General features: G+C 33.1%; 1 pseudogene; it reads right to left on the bottom strand.

Moving 5' to 3' along the window:
- Nucleotides 1-17,220: 17,220 nt before the first annotated feature.
- On the bottom strand, nucleotides 17,221-20,454 carry LOC140183453 (putative inactive cysteine synthase 2; annotated as a pseudogene).
- Nucleotides 20,455-21,158: the final 704 nt, after the last annotated feature.

Below are 21,158 nucleotides of genomic sequence, written 5' to 3'. Positions count from 1 at the left end.
GAGGGGGAAGAAGAGAAAAAGGAAGGAGGAGATCAAAGAAATTCAAATGAAAAAAGAAAGAGGAGGATGAGGAGGAGATGGAGGTGGTAGTATGGTGGTGGTGACAACAACGATACTGAAAGAGAAATATGAGAAAAAAGGGGGAGAAGAAGAAGACGGCAATGATAAAAGGAACGATAATAATAACGACGATGATAATGATGTTGATGATGAAGATAGATGAGAAGGAGGTGAAAATGAAGGAGCAGAAGAAATTAGAATGAAAAAGAAGAAAGTGGAGGTGGTGGTGGAGGTAATAACGGCGATGATGATAAAAAAAGAGAAAAATAAAAAAAAAAGTAAAAAAAAGAAGAAGAAGAAACAGTAACAACATGAGAGGAGAACGAGAAAGAAGAAGAGAAGAAGAAGAGATGCGCGTGAATTTAAAACCCCTTAGTAACGATCTGGTTGTATTTAGATAGATATTTTATTTGATTGTACAACTTTTTTCTTATTTTTAATCCTTCACATGATGTCATGTTAAAATTGTCCATTAATTTCGTAAATTTAAAATTTAAAACCTCCCATTGGTCCCCTACTTTAAAATTGCTCTGCTAAAATTTAGCATCTTTACGTTTCTTTTTATCATTTTACATTAAGTTTCAAATTTTAAACAATTTATAATTAACATGTGTTTTAAGAACATGATAAACTTATCTAAAGTTTTAAAATTTTTTATTTAACAAATTTAAAATAAATATGTTGAAAATTTAAAATTTTTATATTTTAATAAAAATTTAATTTTTAACATATACTTTTAAGACACAAAATAGATAAATTTATAATTGTATATAGATAAATTTTATAATTTATTTTTTTTAAATATCTATTTATCTAACAATAATTTGAATTGACGTAGATTAAAAAAAATATTCAAATCGACATATAACAATCGTTTAACCTAAATTAGACACATATCTTATTTATAAATAGATATACACATATTTTATTTACATTGTAAATGATACATAGTTTTTTTTGTAAATTTTTCATATCTTGTTTGCAAACGAGATTTGATCAATTAGAATCTTATTTACCTTGTTTATAATATAAATAAGAATGTAAACAAAATATGTTCATATTTATCTGGTTTACATTATAAAAAGAATATGTAATACGATTTAAAAATGTAAATATTCCTCAAATTACATATATTAATAAATAAAACATTTAATTATTTATTTATTTATAAAAAATCCAAGAAAAATATTCATTCGTTTCAAGATTTTTTTTATTTAAATAAAAATATTTTATTTACCATTTTAAATTGAAGTAAAAATTTTAATAAATTTGAGCATTAAGTTACATTTTCGCATTCGTTGAGTGTGAAAAAAGATTTTAAAGAGTTTACGCAAGTTATGCCAACAAAAACAAAACAAATTTAGTTTTTATTTTCGCACTAAATAACTCCAAAATGGATCAAATGACTATTCCAATGAGACATGCAAGAGATTTGCCATATTACGAAACACTTTTTAACTTTGAATTTTGATTCCATGTATTATCAGGAGTTTTTTGATATATGTTATGGGTTTGGACATGGTGATTCAACTAAGATTCTTACAATAAATGATGTTCGAATTGGGTAGCATTTTCAAAACAAGAAGGAAGTTTTAGGTCAGTTTGGATTTATTTTTGAAAAAGGTATTTATTTTTTTTAATTTTTTAATAGACAAAAATTATTTTGTATTTGAATAGACTTTTAAGTATTCAAAATTTATTTTGCTTTCATGTTAGATTTAAAAAAAAAAATAATTTACTTTCTCTAATAAAAATATTTTTTAAGAGACACATTCAAATAGGTTTAAAATTGAATCAAAGTAATTTATTTTTGGAAAAAAAGTACTTTTTGACTTAAAAAAGCTAATACAAACCAACACTTATTCGATACGTAAAATTATAAGAGTAAACATCTTCTCCGAATTTTATTCATTTGCAATTTTGACAATCCGCACTCTAACAATTGACAAATGATAAATCGATTAGTTAGTAGAAGTTGCTGACATGTAACGTTAAATTTTTGAGCTGGTTTGTACAAATGTAATGTCGATCATAACAATTTTTTTAGGACTGTTAAGCCCCTCTATACTTATCAAAACGACAATGCGTTGGAGGGATATGAAACATGAATTTCAAATATGTATTGCAAATTGGTTGAGGTTGGGTGAGACTAGAATAGAGGAGATGATGTTGTCAGGACTGTTCGACAAGAAAGCTCATAAAATCCATGCTGTTGTGACAGAGTCTGGTGGTACCGATAACAAGATGCTGAGGAAGGGTTATAAGGCATTCAGGAAGTGCAAGGAGATGGTTAACAAGCCCGTATTATACTCCCGGTCTCAAATGAGAGTACGAGACCAAAGATGACATCTCGACAAATAATCTCAAGTATCTTTTTGTAAATTTTAACTCTCAATTTTTTCTTTTAATTTTAATTAATTAATTAGTTAATTGTTTCTATTTTCATGAATTTGGTTATGAAATTGGGTTTTAGTTTCTTGAGCAATAGGGGAATATAAGCATGTTGGATTTGAAAGCTGCAAAGGCATGCTAACGTTGTTCTTGTGATTGGATTAATAATTTCATTTGAATAGAAGAGGAGGAGGAAAAGTGGTTTGCTTGGTAGGAGGAGGATGCAGCGATTATCTCGAAATGTAAAGGGTTGGTGGGTACCCTGTAGAAGAGGCTCGAGACTGGTGGTCCTCGGCCCAGGCTTGGGAGTGCGCTGGCATATGAGGTTGAGCAGTTGTTGTCATCATTAAAGATAGAAGCGAAAGATTCTTTAACATTATTGTTTTTGCTATTCGTTGGGGTGGAATGCTGTGTGTGTGTGTAAGAGAGAGAGAGAGAGAGAGAGAGAGAGAGGAATGATGCCTAGGCATCTTTAGTAGGTTTTAGGTTTTTTTTGAATAATTTCTTAGGGTTAATTCAAATTTCTTATGCTTTTAGTGAAGATTTTACGACTAATCAAATGTTTGGAAATGTTTTAAGATTATTGTGTTTTCAGGATTTGTTTTTAGAGTAATTAGGATAAAATAAAAAAAAACACAAAATACACTCCCAGGAGAAGGAAGAGAAGTTGGCACCAGGTTTCAACTACCCAAGCCCAGCGTCAGCAGGAGCAAGGCCAACGTCCAACACATGCACCTAGCTTTAGAACACCAAGCTCATCTTTCAAACCTCCAAGCCTAGTGCCCAATTGGGCGCCCAACCTCAATCTCCCAAATCTTGGCACTTTCGTAGACTTAGAAAGACAAGAAAAGCCGGCGCCCAACTTCTAGAAGTGGCACCTAATGCCACCCAATTTTAATACACTGGGCGCCCAGCGCCAAGTCCCAGAGACTAGCTTCAAGTGATTTTTCACTTCCAGTGGGCCAAAAATGTATTCAAGTCAAGCGCCAATCACCCAATCCCAGTGCCAAGTCCAAAATCTTTGATGCAAAATTTTGCAAAATCACAACTCGACAAGTGCACCAAATCATATCAAATAATACCACGGTGAGTGGGTTATCATTCCCACGAAGATTAACGGACTAGCAACAATGATTAATTGATCATTCTAATTAGATAATTTAAAAAATAGAAGAATAAGAAAAATAAACGTAAATAGAGGCAAAGCAATAAATAGCAAATAGTGAATGTGAAGACAATGATGGTGAGAATGTTAAGGTTTTAGAGATGTTTACTCTTTAGAAAAATAATCCTTGTGTTCCTTTATTTGAGGCATGCAGAGATCAATCACAACAAATTATAAATAATCAAAACCCAATTCATTGGTAATTCAATTTCTCTTTAACCTAATTAATCGCTAATTTCTCAATCAATTATTTATGAAAAGAGGTGAAGCATAATTCTGATTCAATTTCAAATAAGATTCAAGAATAGTCCTTAGATTGAATTGTATGTCACTTATTCAAAACTTATGCTTCTAATGGTACAAAAAATTTGAAAGATCCCCGTATCTTGCATTTTTCTTGACAATCTCATTTGAATAATTATACTACACTCCTTGGTCATTAGCACAATTTCATCTCCATTTAAAATTCTTTTTTTGGATAGCAACTCCTTTATGAATTCGACATAAAGAGGCATTTGTTTCAAAGTTTCTATGAATGGAATGTTTATGTGATTCTTTTTGAACACCTCCAAAAATTTGGAGAATTTTTCATCAAGGTATTGTTGCTTGAACCTTCGAGAAAAAGGAATTCTTGATTGATAAGGAGCCACTGTTTCCTTTTTCTTTGGAGCTTCAATTGTTTGTGCATGAACAGTGTCATCCTTTTCTTACTTCTTTTCTTCAACATTTTCAATTAGTGCCTTGATTTGAGGTTTATTTTCTTTACTAACTATTCTTCCATTTCTCAAGCTAATGGCCTTGCATTATTCTCTTGTGTTGAAAATTATATCACTTAGAAAAGTATTGTGTGAGCTCTTTGTGAGTTGCTTGGCAATTTATCCTATTTATACTTTCAAATTTCTAATTGATGCATCTTGATTTTGGAAGTTGACTCTTGTTTTATCCATGAATGTTTGAGTTTGTTGCATGAATGTAGAGGTGGATTGGGTTATTGTGGTATTAACCTGAGATAAGTTTTCAATGGTAATTTCAAAGGAAGAGAATTTGGTTTTCAGAGAAAAAAATTTGGTTTCTAAAGAAAAAAGTCTTTGGTGAAAATTTATGGTTGCATGGGCTTGGATTGTTGTTGATGAGGTGCATTGAAGGTCTTTGACTCTTGATTACCCCAGCTAAAATTGGAATAGTTTCTGCATCATGGGTTATAAATTTTTGAGAAGGGATCATTGGTTGGTGGCTTTTGAAAATTTTTCATGTAATTTACTTGCTCACTGGTAGCTTGTTCTCCTTAAAACAATACACACTCTTCCTCCTTGTGAGCTCCTCTACACAAGTTACATACAACAACTTGTGTTCTCACTGCAGATACTTGCATGTGGCCTATATACTTTATGAGTGAGGCAATTTGTTGAGACATCACCTTGTTCTGTGCCAAAATAGTGTTCAAAGTATCAAGTTCCATCACACCTCTCTTTATAGCTCTTTTAGAGGAGTACAAATACTGGTTATTGGCCACTATCTCAATCAATTCTAAGACTTTTTAGTAGTCTTCATGTGCATGGAACCTCCGGCTGAGGAATCTAACAAAGTTCTAGAAGTAGGAGTAAACCTATCATAGAAGATTTAGAGTTGCACTAAATCACCAAACATGTCTTGGGAACACTTTATCAACATTTTTTTGTACCTTTCTCAAACTTTATAAAGAGATTCTCCATCTTTCTGAGTGAAAGTTTGGATATCATGTCTCAGCTTTGCCAACCTTTATAGTGAAAAAAATTTGGTTAAGAATTTATTGACCAAATCATCCTATGTTGCAATGTCCTATTTTGGTTGAGTTTTGAGCCACTGCTTGGGTCGGTCCCTTACAGAGAATGAGAACAACATCAAGCAATAAGCTTCAGCAGAAACGCTATTGGATTTGACTATGTCACATTCTTGTAAGAAGCTAGATATGTGCAGATTTGGATCTTCTTGAGGACTTTCATGAAATTGGCAATTTTATTGAACCAGGGTAATGAGTGAAAACTTCAACTTAAAGTTGTGTGCCTCTACAGTGGGCCTCACTATGCTACTCCCACAACTATTACTTGTGAGAGTAACAAAGTCTCCAAGAGTCCTCCTAGCATTGGAATTATTATTGTTGTTTGCCATGCTTTCTAACTCCTCAACTTCTTCTAACTCCTTCTGATTTCGAGACTTCTTTCTCAATTGGTGGAGTGTTCTTTCAATTTTAGGATAAAAGATGAGTGATTTCTTGTCTTTGTTCTGCATGCAAAATAGAGAAAGAGAAAAAAAAAGTGGAATTTTCAATGTCACAGTGGAGAGATTTTCAATGAGTAGCAAAGAAAAATAAAAGATCTAATTTAGAGAATCAATTAATGTAGTAGTTGTCAATCTCAATTAATCCCCAGTAATAGCGCCAAAACCACAACTCGACAAGTGCACTGAATCGTATCAAGTAATACCACGGTGAGTGGGTTTTCATTCCCATGAGGATTACGGGACTAAGCAACAACGATTAATTGATTATTCTAATTAAGCAATTCAAGAAACAGAAGAATGAGAAAAATAAACGTGAACAAAGGCAAAACAATAAATAGCAAACAGTGAATGTGATGATGGTGAGAATGTTAAGGTTTCAGAGATGTTCACTCTTTAGGAAAATAATCCTTGTGTTCATTTATTTGAAGCATGAAGAGATCAATCATGACAGATCATAAATAATTAAATTCTAATTTTTTGGTAATTCAGTTTCTCTTTAACCTAATTAATTGATAACTCCTTAGTCAATTATTTAAGAAAAGAGGTAAAGCATAATTCTGATTAATTTCAAATAAGTTTCAAGAATAGTCGTTAGGTTGAATTGTATGTCACTTATGCAAGCTAGTCCCAAACAATTGAAACTTACAAGAAAGAATGATTTCAAGAGTTTTCTAGTCTGAAATTTTATGTCACTTATTCAAACTAGAGCAAGTAAAACCACAAAGTGTCACATACTCTTTGAAACACTATTCCTAGTTAAATAAAAAGTTATGAGAAAGAGTTTTTAAGCTAATTCCAATAATACTTTTTCCAAAACAATATTTAGAATTCAAAATAGAGTTAGAATATTTTTCAACAATTCTAAATCTTTAGGGATGAAGAACGAATATTTTCCAACAATTCTAAATCTTTAGGGATGAAGAAAGAAAACTCAATCATGAAATAGATCAAATCATAAACCTCAAATAAAGTAAAACACTTAGATTAATAATCCATAAAAAGATGAATAAAGCTCCTAACCTTAACAAAGGATATTAGTTGCTCATAATGCATAAATAAAAACCCTGAATTCTGAAAATGGCTGGAAGAGGAAGAGAAGAAGAAGAGAGACGTGAGTGTCTCGCTATTCTTTAAATACTAACCCTAAATCTAATTAATTTAGAATCAAACTAAATCAAATTAAAACATAATCAAATCTAAACTAATTAATATTCCTTCAATAGTTTTCCATCCTAAGTCAAGCTTAGATCATTTTTCATAATTGTCAATCAATGCTTCAAATCATGGGTCTTGCGCTCAAGCTTTAATCATCAACTTAAATGTTCAAAGGATTGGAGATTAAGGGAGATTTAGCAAGGAATCACAAGCCCTGGGAGTGGCCCATGAGGGTGCGTGAGGCGCATGGATCCACACGGGAAGCACAGCTCAAGGGACGAGGAATGAGAGGCCTCTATGAAGCTACGTGAGGCACATGGGACCATGTATGAAGCGCAACATGTAGATGTGAGGCACAGGCAAGGTGGGTAGTCCCTAGATATGAAGATGGTGGCTACATGAGGCGCATGGAGGGAGGCGTGAGGCACACCAAACCATGCATGAGGCGCAGAGGCCTCTGGAAGGACTTGTAGGCTTGGTTGTCCTTGGAGCTCTTTGTGATGTACACAAACTCCTCTTCTTTGTCCAGAAGCTCCTCTTGTTTAGCTCCTTCCATCCTTGTCTTGCTTGTTGTTATTGCTTGCCCTTCTTTCTTTTTGTCTTCGCTTGATTTTTTTCAAAATTCTCCTATAACAAAAGAAATTCACACACTCAAAGTAATATACACTAAACCATAAATTGATTACTTAAAATAACAAGAATCATTAGCTTATGGACTGAAATTAAGAGAAAAAACTACTAAAGATGCGGATGCATCAATCTTCACCCAGAAAGCTTCAATTCAACTCAAAAGATTCAAGATTTGAATGATTAGTTAATATTAACTTCTTCCAAAAAGATAAAATTTGGTTGTTAAGATTTAGTTTAAGATTACACTTGAACGGTTGTTTTTATCTATCTTATTCTTCAAAAGATAAGATTAAATTTAGCTTTTGAATTTGAATTCTAGGTTAGAAGTTAGGATATAAATAAGTGAACGTATGGTTCACAAAAGGGGATCGTCGAGTCATAACTGGATTCATCCAGCACCTGATTAGTTTTAGATTGTCATGAGTAACTAAATCTCTCTTGTTAAGGGTTAGGAGCTCTATTTGATTTTATGGATTAGTAATGTAAGTATGTTCTTTATTTTGATTAATGCATTAATACTTTTTCAAGATTAAGTCTCGTTCTTCATCTTTAATGTTTAGAAATATTAGAAAATATTCTAATTCTATCTTGGATTCTAGTATTACTTTGAGAAATTTAATATCGGAATTAGCTTGAAACTCTCTCTCATGATTTTCAACTTGATTAGGAATAGTATTTTGAAAGTTGTGCGGCTTTAAATCGAAACTGTGCTTAACCTCTCCTCTTAATTAGTTGACCAAGAGATTGGTGAATAATTGAGTTAAGAAAAATTAAATAGCTAAGGAATTAGAATTTGGTTATATGATTTTCCGTGAAAGTATTTTTGCATGAGTAAAAGTAAGAAAACATAAGCATTACTTTTCTAAAAGTTAAACATCTCCGAAGCCTTTAACATCTCCTTCACTGATTACTTTTCCAAATTCATAAGCATTCTCTCATTCATAAACAAACACTCTCCTTCATTGCTCCTTACTATTTCAGGATTCGATTTCAAGATTCACACCCTTTTGCTAAGGTTTGATAGATCTAATAATTAGAATGTTCAACTAGAAGTTGCTTGATTCAATCATTTAATTCTCATGGGAACGATATCCACTCACTGTAGTATTACTTTGAGCAATTTGGTGCACTTGCCAACATTTAAATGTATCAAGTTTTTGGCTCATTGATGTGGAATTTTGCAAAACTACAACTCCGCAAGTGCACCAGATCGTATCAAGTAATACCACGGAAGTGGGTTATCATTCCCACAAGAATTAATAGACTGAGCACACAAGAGTTAATCGATTATTCTAACTAGACAATTGCAAATTAGGGTTTCTAAATATCAAATAACAAAAGTAGACGATTAAATGAAGGCAATTTATAAAATGTTGAGAAAACAGTACGAATGGAATGCTAAGATTTCAAAGGTGTTTAAAACATCAAGAAAAATGCTTTTCTCTATCTACCTTAATCATGAAAATATATATCTTATGGCAAATCCTAATTAACCAAACTCCAATTCCTTGGTAATTCAATTTTTCTTAACTTAACAAATCGTCAATTCCTTAATAAATCAATTATGATAAAAGATGAAACACACAAACTGATTCGTAAGCCACACAATTATGAAGATTTAAACCTAATTGATTCAATGTCACTTATCAAGCCAAGCTCAAAACTTTCAGAATTGAGAGAAGAGGTTTTCAAGCTTCATTCTATCAAACAATCTTTTCCAAAATACATATAGAATTCAATTCAGATTCAAGCTATTTCTTAATAAACTCAAACCCTTGTGATGAAGGACGAAAACCAAATTCTTAAGAAAATATCAATGCATAACTCAAGAATAGAAAAGTAAGAACATTAATGCATGGTAATAAATAGAGCTCCAAACCTTAACAGAGGAGATTAGTTTCTCATGATCAAAGAAAAATCAAAATTCTCAATTGTAAAAATGGGTGGAAGAAGAAACTCACGTGTGTAGCTCCTTCCCTTTTTATACTAACCCTAAAAACTAATTTAGAAATCAAACTAATTCAAAAAAAACTAAATTAAATCAAATTTTATTCTTTAATTCTTCTCAGAGAGTTTTTTCCCTTCAAGATAACCTCCCTTGATCTTCTCCACAATTGGTAATTAATGCTTGATTTTATGGGATTATACTAAGTCTTGAATTACCCACTTATATGCTTGAAGAATAAAAGATTTGATGAGTAAATTAAAGGCTTATTGGAGGGCTTTGTTTGGTGCATTATATGCAGGCTGCTAGACGTATAATGCATGGGCTTCAATTGGCAATGTCTGGCCTCTATTTGCTTTGCACGTATAAATGCAGGGCACCCCATGTATAACGCATGGCTTCATGTAAGCCCTGGAGGTGTCCAAAGTCCATGCGTTATACGCACCATTCCATATGCAGGTCACCTCAAGTATAACGCATAGCTTGGGGTTGCTACTGGAACGCTTCATTTGGTGCGTTATACACACTATTCCATACGTATAACACATGGCTTGCTTCTTGGCTGTCATGGCCCGAACCAAGCCATGACTGGCACTCAAGGGACAAGTTCCTCTGTAAGGCAAATGATCAAATTTTCAAAAAAAAAAGGGACAGAATCTCCTCTACTCCTAGGACCTTACCAACATGAATATTATCTTTTTGTATCACTAATAAACATTCATTTTCAAAGGCAACAACAACAACATATTCCAATCATATCCATAACCAAACATGTCGAAAGTCGCATCATATATATTAAGTTGATAACTAAAATGTATAGTTAAATCTATATGTTTCACATAACCAAGTCATAATTACTATCTAAACAGTTCGAGATTCAAAATAACATAACTCACACGAAGATCCTGCCTGTGACATATGGAGTATTGACATAATCTAGAAATTATTAAGATCTACTGAGGGGCGGGTGGAATAGAACCTGGAATAACACCTATATATGAAAAATATGGGAATATAATAGAGTGAGTTTCGCAACTTAGTGAGAAAACATTATATCTATAACTCACACAAGACGATACAAACTTTACCTTAAAAATAATATTTCTTTTTGGAGATAAAAATTTATATTAATTAAATATGCGAATAATTAGATAAATAATTAAACGGATGAACTGAAATGGGAGTTCTCATTCCAGAAGTAAAATCAAATCGAATATTACACACTTAGGGCGGCTCCACCTCTAAGGGTAGCCCTTTCCTCTAGTTTGCCCGTACGGTATAACAAATTCAACGTGTGGCCTATACGTTAGGCTAGCAACGCCCCTGCTAGCTGAGGTCTGAGCCAAATGCATCTAGATTAACATCATAACCATCGTTAACTACAGTTTTCTAGTCCAAGTCTCCCAAACCAATTCAGACCAAATCACATATTACTAAATTTCATAAAAATAGAACATATATAAGAATGCATACTAAAATTTAAATTAAGTTTAACAAATTCAAATAAGAAAAACATGTATGCTTAATAAAATATATAAATATCATCTCATGTGTATTTTTATAAAATTATGAGTTTTTCAAAAATCGATATTCATTCTAATAATCCAAAAATTACAACAATAAAGTATTTTCAAATGCTAAAAATAATGATTCAATTTAAATATTGATGATAGTATACTTAAAAACAATTATAGACATAATATCCACTCACAACTTGATTCTAAAGAACTGAAAGCAACTCTGAGCACGCTACCGAGCTAGCAAATAATGTCCAATAACTCTACAACTTTAGAAATATGACAATAATAATATTTGTGAGCTAATAATATTGTCAATTAATAAAATCTTACTGAATTTGACAGAAGTTGAGAGAAGTCAAAAACAGCAGGCAAAGAAAAAAAAAGGAGAAGGATTGACAAATAACAAAGTTTTGAGCATAGATGACCAAGGATCTAGTTATGTGTTTGTGGTGTTTGTGTTCAAGAAAAGGCTTGGATAAGTAAATCTGAGGAGTGCTTCATTACCTGGTAACTTGAGTGAACTAACTTGGGATTATCGATTGAAAGTCCACAATTAAAAGCCACCTTGTCACAAAACATTTAGAAATCCAAAGAGGTTCTGGACACCAATGTCTGGAAGTAATCCCTGGTTATATGCTTGTGGTGTAGATGTGTGAAAAAGAGACTTGAGTGATTAGATCCTTTGGGGTGCCTTATTGCCTGGTAACTTAAACCAACTAGTTTGGGATTACCGATTTAAATTTTATTATCAAAAGTTGCCTTGAGATAAAATATCTAGAATTGAATGGATCAAAAATTTTCTCTGAAATAAAATATAAGAACTTGGTTCAAGGATCATGAAAATGCAATAAGGAAGTCTCACAGTTTCATTCAAGTCTGAGTTTAGGAAAATTCTTCATTCTTAAAATTTTAAGGTTTCAAAATTCATCCAGACAGAAAGGTTCAGTCATAATCACCATGCCTAATTAATCTCATTGACCAGGATGGATACAAACCTTCAAAGATTGACTCAATTCTTGTTCAATCAATTAAATTCTGTCTTATCTATCTTTTTCCTAAATCCTTTTGCTTGAGAACAAGCAACATTTCAAGTTTGGTATTGTGATACATTTGCATCATTTGTTATTTTTCTTTATGAATTTCATTTAAATAGTAATAATTTTTGTTTTCTTTTAGCAATTAATTCATAGATTAGTTGAAAATTTGTTTAATGTCTTGAATAATGTATTTCAGGATATTTTGAAGATAAACCAAGCAAAATAAGACCCAAGGAAAGAAAGAAGAGCCAAAAACACACTTTCATGCCAAGAATACATTTGAAGTTAAGGCTACACTTTGAAGGACACACTTTTGGGGCCAAATTTAAGGAATTGGAGCTTAGAACCATTGTTGTCCAACGTGGAGGAAGTGGTGTTCAACGGTGATCATGCGTACGCATTCATGATGCGTACGTGGAAATATAGCAGCAAGGAAGAAACATGCGTACACATTAATCATGAGTACGCACAAATCTGGTTGATCAAGAAGGTCATGCGTACGCATTCTTCAAGCGTACGCTTGTTCGAAGCAAGTTTCCAATGTTGTGCGTATGCATCCTTCATGCGTATGCACAACCAGTGCCATATGTAGGATCATGCGTACGCATCCCTCATGTGTACGCATCCCTCGTGCGTATGTACGAATCCCGTTTTGTGTCCCACGCTAGTACCTTGACGTGCCACGGCTGGTACTTCACATATTGAATTTTTGGGCCATTTAGTAACAAATGTGTATGCCGTCCCACGGCTAATCCTTGGCATACAACGGCTAGCACCTGAAAAGAATATTTTGGGCCAAAATGATGAAAGAAAGCTTGGAATTCCATGGCTCTACTTTGGCGTGCTACGGCAAGGGTAAAACAGGCAGTATTTTGGGCCAAATTGAGTGACAATTGGCTTGGCGTCCCTCGAGAATCTTCACAGAATCACTTCAAATATTTGGAGTCTTGACTAATCAACCAATTTGGTGGAGTTATAAGATGAATTAACCTTACTAACACTCATGGGCTATATTGGGTTGAATTGGACTTGAATCCAACTTGAAATTGAAGTTGAATTTGATGGAATTGGAATTTGAATCTGAAGATAATTTGGAAAGGAAGTATAAAAAGGGGAAGAGAGAATTGAGAATACACTTTTACTTTTTCTTTCTTCACTTTTACATATTTGAATTTTTTTGTAATTCCTCTGAGACATGAGTCACTAACTCTTTTTCATTGAGAGGAAGAGCTCTGTTAATTTTTGATGGAATGAATTCATTGATTCTCTATCTTTATTCTATGTATTATTGTTTCTAAGAGAGAATTTTTGTTCTTTATTTTGAATGATTCAAATTCATTCGAAGATGGTTTGAATCTGGGTTTAATTTCATGATCCACTAGAAAGTTGATTCATAGGAATTAAGCTTGAAGATCCTCTCTCACAATTATTCTGATTTTGAATTTAGATTTGATATGTGACATATGGTCAACTAAGTTCAGATCCTAAGAATTGTGTGATTTAGAAATCAGGAAATGAGATTCATCTCTTCTCATGAGCAATTGATCAAGAAATTGGCAATTGATTAAGTTTGGAGAGGTTAAATTACTAAAGAATTGGAGTTCAATCACTTAAGATTTACTAGAGATCAATAATTGCATGATTGAGATAGAGTTGAGATCTTAGGTTCCAGAGAATTAACATCTCTAAACCTCAATTGTTTGATTCCTACTTTATTTACTACCTTATTTCAATTCTGTAATTGAGATCTGTTTACTGCTTATGTTTTTAATTCATTTATGAGTTTTATTATCATTTTTAATTTCAATCATTTACTTTTTAGCTATTTACATTCTTGTCATTTACTTTAAGTTATTTATATTACTATCATTTACTTAATGCCATGTTACGTAGTTTTATGTTATATCCTCTAATTGATTCTCATACCAAATTGAATTGTTTAACTAGAATAGCCAATTAATTATTATTACTTGATCTATTAATCTTCGCAGGAACGATAACCCACTCACTGTAGTATTACTTGATGCGACCTGGTGCACTTGCCAGTAATTTTACAAAAATTGGTTTGTAAATTTCGTATCAATCGTCCTCTGCTCTGACTTCTATCTTGTGTATCCTAATTTTTCTCAACTGGTTGTGGGCCATCAGCAACTTGAATAATAGGCATCTATCGAGTAACTTAAGGAATTAAAAGATAAAGGCGAGTTGAGTATCTAAATTATACCTACAAAAGTGCTAAGTACTTGAGAAAAAGATTTCTTTTACTTACCTCTGATTCTTAGACGCTATCCATGTACGAGAGAAAACTAGATTCGAGAGGACTTGATCAATAGATGTACAATGGGCAGAGAAGTATTTTGACCACCATGTATGAAAATGAAGAGCCGATAAAAAATAACTATTGATATTCAGAAGTTGGTATTGAGTCAACATCCGTTGGTGGTTCATCTCTAATATCTCATCAAATTCTTTTGTATCCGACACTTCATAGTGAATCTTTTGAATCTTAAGGTTGAGAGACAAAGGAGAAGGTAAGGTTTGGACTAAGCCAAATTGTCGGACTACATATTGAGATGAATAAACAACTAATTTTTTTAAGAGCTCATGTCGACTCAAAAGATAAGCCAACATGGAGAATTTGGGAAATTACGATCCTAACCCACATATCATCGACTATTACTTGGTTTTCTGGTTGAGAGCTAGTGAAAGAGTTAAGGCATGAAATAGAACTGGGTTGAAATGAAAATGGGTTCGAAAAATGTGAAATATTATTGTCTTTATTAATGTCGAACAGAATTCTGACAAAGTATCAAAAGGCATATAGAGACATGGTTTTTGGTTTCGTCCAAGAAAGTTGAGAAAGATGAATGCCATTGATTGTAGTGATGGGGATTGTCGACTTAGAAACATTAAGTCGAGGCTCAAGAACAGCTTTAAGCCACAAATTTACAACCTAAAGGGACCAAAAGGGTTAATAGAAGGATCTCCTTGATGAATTTCACCAACAATCAAGGAAAATGTTTTATAAAGTTGACTCAGAATCAAGGTAGAAAGGTCAATGAGTTTTTTGTGATGAATCATGATGGCTAGGGACAAGTAGTTATTCTTCTGAATTTGGACTGATTTTGAGCAGAAAACAAAAGAATTAAGCCAAAATAAGAGGAAAGCTTCATGTTCACTGTTAGACATAGGGTCTCCATTAGAACCCATGTTGTTTTGGATGAAACTTGATATGGAATTTGAGTCAAAATTAATATCAAAATCATCCTCAAGGTAATCGGTCGACCATGACATGAATTCACCATCAATGGATAGGCTAGTCAGGGTCAAAATGTCCATAAGAGTTGGACCCATCATTTCGTAAGGAAAGTAAAAGTTGTTAGTGGCAGGGCACCAAAAGTACAAACTAACCCCTAGTAACGGAGCAATATAAGAAAGTTCAAAAGTAGCTAATTCTAGGGCATGAATAATATTTAGAGACTTTCAAATCGGCTAATATGTAGGTGCAAGTCGAGACATCCAGGTCAAAAAAAGAAGATTCAAATCCTTAAGGGGAGCAGTTCTAAAATCTCGACCAGCAAAGTATAAAGCCTTGATATTTTTGTAGAAAATCAAGGGTTGATCTTGCGGTGATGGAAAGAAAGAAGAAATAGAATCAATTTGTTCTTGGGTTGCCAAAGGACCTAAAAAGGAATACAATACTCCATTAACTGAGAATGGCAAAATATCCGACGACACCAGAGTTAGAGGTTTCTGCATTTTGGTTTGGGGCTTTCAAAGCTCCATTTTCATCATAGAACTGCGTTGTTCCAACCACTAACAGAGGAAGAGGAAGGGCTTTATCTCCTTCTTTGCGAGAATGAGAAGTTGCATCCATGGATGTCGAAGAAGAGAATGTGGTGATGATGGTTGGCGTAGAGGTTGAATGAAAGAGCGATCGAGAAACTGTGAAAGGTGTGTTGCTTGGAGAGAAAAGGATTAGGGTTTTCAAGAAGCAAGTTTTTTAAAAATTGGGGATGATTTTATTTAAGGAGTAATGATGGAATATTTTATTCAAGAAAAGGCTCATTAAAACTCAGGGCGTTATGCATTCCCAGAAAAGTGCGCGTTATTTTAAATGAAACGTAACTATTTTTTAATTTTAAAGAATTTGAAAAGGTTACACGTGCCCGGCACGAGAAATATTAAAATTTGTATTTTTGAACAAAATGACAAGTTTTAAAGGAGCAATTTGTTAGTAAAAAAATGGATTTCTCTCGACAAAGAGGACATTTCGACTACCAAAGCTTTCGACTACTGAAGCAAGGACGGAAAAAACTGAAATCAAACAAAGATGGTACAAGGAGAATCAAAGTTGAACGGTAGTTATTGTCTTTTCCTGAGCATCAGGTTTGCTACTCGACCATCAAAACTAAGTGGAGAACACGAGTGTGGAATTCGATGAGCAAGTTGGAGAGACATGGGACTTGAAGACCAAGGAAGATGTGGGTGTCAAAACTTGGGGATCAAGATTTTTCATGGTCAAGACAATGTCATGGCTGGGAAAAAGGAGGAAGTAACACTACAAAAATAATCACTTTTAGCGGCTATTTATTTTGCTTTTAGCGGCAATAAAAATAACCGCCAATATATTTACCGGCAATTAGATATTAGCTGTCTTATGCTTTGTCGCTAAAATGTTTTAGTGACAATTATAACATTTACCGGTAAAGACCTTTTTAATGGCCACAAAAGTATATATGTTTTAGCGGCCATTTTTTTGGCAATTTATATGGCCACCAAAAGTAATTCTAAGATTGCAATGTTATTTACTTTTAGTGGCCATTACTATTGCCGCCAAAGCCCATTTTACCGACAACTTATATGGCCACTAAAAATAATTCTAAAATTGTAATGTTATTCATTTTTAGTTGCCATTATTATTACCGCTAAATCCTTAAAACTTTTTTAATTATACTCACTCTTTTAGAAATAACAACCTATCCTTTTTCTAAAATTTCAAATTATTTTTACCAATAATTATTATTATTGTACATAATATAAATATACCCGTATTAATTACTACAAAATAAAATATTTCATTACATTCAAAATATTTATACACAAATTTCTCTTGAAAAGTAATCAAGCATAATACAAATTTAAACAACACAAATAATACAAAGAAAAAAAAGGATTTAAGAGTAAATCTACATTATATACACAAATTGCTTAGGCATGTAGGAATTGGGAGTCTTAGCCACACTCTCTTCATCCTTCTTAAGGGCTCTTTTCATTCCCTTTGCAGGGTCTGTCAGAACCAACTCAGCCCCAAAAGCCAACAGAGTGATTCTTCTTTCGAGACTCATCGAAGCAGGCATTGTAATTTTGTGCTTGTAACCTTGGCTGCGGCCACGAAAGCTAATCCGATGCCAGTATTTTCACTTGTTGGTTCCATCGGAACACTCTTCCAAAAAATATGAGAAGAGCCACATGTAGATAAGAAACAAATCAGATCATATATCTAAATAACCAACACTATCTTCCATCAATCCACATCCTAGCTAGCTCTGTATCTTAGTTTTAACAGAAAATAATAAAGAGTAACACCATTCAATCAAAGCTAAAATGACTTCCAATCTTGAACAAATATCTTTATATTATGAAAGCTTTTCACAGAACATGTATTTGAATTTGGGCTTACGTATATAGCATGTTCCCTCATGATAAGTGTATACGTCAGAATTAAAGTGATGGCAGTGGAAAAAAGAAAGTAATAAAATAATAAAGAAAAGCAGCAATTTTCTTAAAGCTAAGGTAAACCAACCTTTCCAGGTAATATAAGCCCCTTCTCTTCTGCATCAGCAATCATACTGTAGCCAATCCTGCATGCCACACACATATATTAAGAATTAAGACTCGTGACAATTAGAAAAAGCAAAGAAAAGAAAAGGAAATGAGTATGTACCTGTCTTTGACACTAGAACATGGCTCCATAAATTCTTGTTTGGCAGCAAGACGGGCAACACAACCATCGGTAACTTTATTAAGATATACAAGTGGGGTTTTTGCCAATTAAGCATTTCTTCTCACATTTGGATTGTTTTCTCAATGTTAAAGTCCCTGGCTTTCAAAAACCTACCAGTAAGTAAAGTGTGAGCCTGTGAGTTAAAGGTTAACATTCTAATAAATTATAACAATTGACATTTTGTACCCTTTAAACATGAAGTGAAATGATTGGGAAACAATTTGCCACAGGGAGATAAGCTAGTCATCCACTGAGTGATGGAAGAACTTTAATGAAGTGACAAAATGTTAGCTTACACTATGAGAAGTCAGAAAGCCAAGGGAGCCAAGGTTAAAGGACACAATCGGAGGAACAGCTCCTCTGAACAGATTTTAAGCATGCAGTATGACACCATCTCCACCCAAGTAAGCTACAAAATCTACTTTATCATGTAGATCACTGGATCAAAGGCATTGAAATATTAAGATATCGTTAAATGAAAGCACATGTTTATGCAAATGAAGGAAAAAAATCAAGTCAATTCATATAGATATAGAAACTTAAGATACTTGGTATCCTGATTATAAAATGTCTGAACAAAGCCAAAGCCTGGAATTCTAGCAAATATCTCATGTACATCTGGTCCGATAAGAACATTCATTCTCTCTTGGTGATACAAGAAAGAAGCAACCTGCAGAATAGATATAGAAGTTGTATTGAAAACATATCTTGTCAAATTAGTTATACACTTCACAACAATGACAGCTATGATTTCCTTAAGAACAAAAAATTGACCAAAGTTCTCTTAGTACAACATTCAAAACCAAAAAAAGTTTTGATCCCTAACTAGCACAACTGTGACAAAAATGTAAAATAGCCCAATTCACAACCAAGAAGGGAAATAACGGAATGGGTATCACTCACTGTACATAAATGCTAACTTTATTTGGGCTCCGGTTCTGTTTCAAAACAAAAAAAAAACTAGAATTCTCCACCATTGATTCAAAATTCTTTTGAACCAACTACAATGCATGAGTTTCCTTACTTTTCTTTTAAAGAACTTTTTACAAAAGAATACAAGCAATCATATTCATAGTTATTGACATTAGACACCAAATACAGATATAATAATGTTGTGTTTTTTATTTAACCATTCAAACATCTATATATAGTGGAAAGCCAAGATGATTTGTTGTCACCTTGGACCAGAAATATCCATAGCTTCTAATATGAGTGAAGATTTTTCTATGAAATCTAAATATCTTTGAGGGTTATTTTCATTATTACTAGATCGGAGCCTTGGTGTTTCAATACAAACATAATTCAATCTCAATAGAGGTAACATCAAAGCCTACTCAATCTAACTTACAACAGTGCATTTATGATACAATCCAAAATGATCATGCTATTAGTTTAAATAATTTCAGGCTCTTTGATCGAGCCACTGTCCATACACAATCATTGTCACTTAATGACAATTCTCATATTCCAACTAGTACTCCCGCATGTAATTTAGAGAGTGATAATGATTTAATTCATGCATCATGAAATTCCACTAACTCTTTAAATCATGCATTCATAGATAGTACACCAACACTTTTAAGAAATACATCACAACATTTATAAATACTTTTTGTAACTAGGCATGCAAAATTTTATATTACAATTCATATGTATCACACATTAGCAGAAATTTTGAAATGTCACATATTAGCAGAAATTTTATATTACAATTCATATGTATATGTATCACACATTAGCAAAATTTTATATTACAATTCATATAGTATCTTGCAACGAGGTGATAAAAGATTTACCTTTGCAGGTTGGTTTTTGGGGCTTGGCAAGACACCAGGATACAGTTCCTCCTTCACCCGGCACAGAAGCGTCTGCGGCGTGGGTGTCAATGGTTGAAGGCTGGTGGTGGAAGATTGCGGTGAAGAGCCAGGTGGAGTTGACTCTAGTTCATTGTGAAGATCATCAATCCACTACAATAACTCCCTTAAGTAGTCGATTGCATTCCCAAGTATCAAAGCCCTATCCATCTATGAACAATGAAAGACATTAGAATGTATAATCCCTAAATCCTTAACACATCAAAAGAATGCATTAACTAATTAACAGCATAATCTGAGCCAAAAATGATAAAGCCAAAGAAGTTTAGAAAATCGAAGGGAAAAATGATAAAGCCAAAAAAATAAATCAAATTACCAGAATCTAAAACCGATAATGCATTGAGCGAAGAAAACCCTCAAAATTTTGAGTCTAAATCACTGAATGACGAGTTCAACCTGCATTAAGTGCATGCGATAGGGATCAAAACTAAGAATAGTAGAATCCAATGTGGGAGAAAAGTTAACTCAGATAAAACTAAAAATTGATAAGAGATATGGAAAAAGGATGCAATAGAACACAAATTGGGAGTACAAGAATCAGAATTGAGAGAGAATTAAGGAACTTATACCTGATTACTAGAGCGCGATTGAGATTTCAATCTAAATCAACACAAGCTTGTCCGAGAAAAGGATTCAGAGCGTGATTAAGATTGAGATGAAAACTGGGAAGAGATTTGAGCGATGAAGAACATGAAATGATGGAGATGTGAGAACGAGATCAAGAAGAAGATTGGTGTGTGGTTATCACTTCTCAGAGAGTAAGGCACTGAGAGAGTTGTTTGTGTGAGGAAGAGTGGCGAGACACGGATATTGACGATTTTGCGTTTTTCATTTTATTTTTTTTTAATTTTAGCTTTCTTTTAGTGACAATAGCTGAAATGACCATTATAATCTATAGTTAATGGTAAATATATAATTGCCACTAGAAAAAGGTTTTAAGAAGAGAATTTACAATATATTATTGCTAAAAATATTTTTTTTTGTAGTATAAGATAGTGGATAACATGCTCTACGGCAAGTTCATCTCCATGGCCTATAAATATTAAAAACTTAGAAGAGTTTAGGGACTTCAACAAAGAATACTAGATTATCACATAAATTTATAAATTTCCTGT

This window comes from Arachis hypogaea, chromosome 3 (genome assembly GCF_003086295.3).
Source record: "Arachis hypogaea cultivar Tifrunner chromosome 3, arahy.Tifrunner.gnm2.J5K5, whole genome shotgun sequence".
NCBI classification, from domain to species: Eukaryota; Viridiplantae; Streptophyta; class Magnoliopsida; order Fabales; family Fabaceae; genus Arachis; species Arachis hypogaea.
This window is presented reverse-complemented; position numbering and strand designations above follow the sequence as displayed.